Genomic DNA, 1477 nt, shown 5'->3' with positions numbered 1-1477 from the left:
GTTGAAGACCAGACCCCGTGTCGCCTGGCTCTCAGCCAGATGCACCTTCCTCAAGGCTGCAGGGTACGTTGAGGTGACCTGTCCCACATCTCCAGAGAGACACAGACAAGCTGTGAGCTGCATGATGCTTGGCCAGGCTGACAGTCCCTGGGTTTGCTGGGTTTTGCAAAGCCCTCTGCTTACTCTGACCACAGTAGATTTCGCCTGAAGTCTAGAGACAATGTGTGATGGAGGCAGGAAGAGATGAGCCTTTATCAACTTCCTGTAGCTGGAGCCACCAGCTGAGTTCCTCATTTGGGGCTCGGTGGAGCTGGGCTCCGAGGTGTTGGAGGAAGCACTGAGGGCCCCTCGCTGCTCCCATCATGACATCTGCTCTCATGATCCTCTTCCTTGGTGAGTATCGGAGACAGACAGGGCTTGTGTCCATGGGGTGGGGGGGCGGGATCTGAGACCAGGGCGTGTGCCCATGGGGTGGAGAACTGAGACTAGGGCGTCTGTCCATGATTGGGGTCTGAGACCATGGTGTTCATACATGGGGCTGGAGAATGTGAGACCAGGGCGCGTGTCTACGGGGTAGGGGGGCAGGGAATCTGAGACTAGGCCATGTGCCCATGGGGGGTGAATCTGAGACCAGGGTGTAGCATCCAGTCACTCTGGGATCTGCTCCCTAACAAGCCGTCTCCTCTCCAGGCTGCTGGCTGGCCGGGCAGAGCAGGGTGTCGGGAGGTGAGTATCTGTGGGGCAGGGGAAACTTTAGTGTTCAGGATGGGGTGGAGTAGGGGGAGAGGAAAAGAGGAGCTGAGTCCTGAACCCTTACCCCCAAAATCAGTTCAACCTCCTTGTCTTGATCCCAGGGGGCTGAGATCAGAACCCAGCCCTGCCCCCTGTGTCATTGAGGATGACTCCTGATTGATCCGGGGGTGTGGGGGGGTGACCAGACCTCCTGTTTTTAAAGGGACAGTCCTGTATTTAACCCTCCTGCAAGTGTCCCGACTTTCTCTTAAAAAGAGGCAAATTGTCCCATATTTTCTGTCCTCCCCCCATCAGTACTGGCCGGATCCCTGCTCGCCAGCCGCCTGCCCACCCAGGGTGAGTGGCGGGGTCCAGTGGCCGACGAAGGGGCTGGGTATGCAAGGCTGGCGGCAGGGCGAAGATGCAGCATGCGGGGCCAGCCTCTCCCCTGCTAGTTCTGGGATCCCGGGGGCTCTGAGCCGGCCCGAATCCCTGGGTCCCGTCCTCTCCCCAGGGGAAGAGCCACCATTACCAACCGGGAGACGGGGGTCCCTGTATAACTAACCACAGACACCAGGGCTCCAGCTTTCACACCCCTGCACCCCACCCCTGACAGACGCTGGTTCTATTCCCGCAGGGGGAACCAACCTGACTCAGCCGGGAACGGCGCCGGCTCCCACCCGCCCAGGCAGCGCGGGGCCAGGTACCGAGTCTGGGGGCACGAAATCACCATCAACCCCCCCAG

The 1477-nt window shown here is 59.9% G+C and overlaps 1 long non-coding RNA gene across 1 annotated transcript; it reads left to right on the top strand.

Moving 5' to 3' along the window:
• Nucleotides 1–321: 321 nt before the first annotated feature.
• LOC112115222 lies at nt 322–1477 on the top strand. The gene is made up of 3 exons (XR_002908803.3): nt 322–393; nt 691–726; nt 1370–1477. It is a non-coding gene; the product is annotated as an uncharacterized LOC112115222 (long non-coding RNA).

Source organism: Terrapene carolina, unplaced genomic scaffold, assembly GCF_002925995.2.
Source record: "Terrapene carolina triunguis isolate 2854851 unplaced genomic scaffold, T_m_triunguis-2.0 Scaffold31893, whole genome shotgun sequence".
NCBI lineage: Eukaryota > Metazoa > Chordata > Testudines > Emydidae > Terrapene > Terrapene triunguis.
This window is presented reverse-complemented; position numbering and strand designations above follow the sequence as displayed.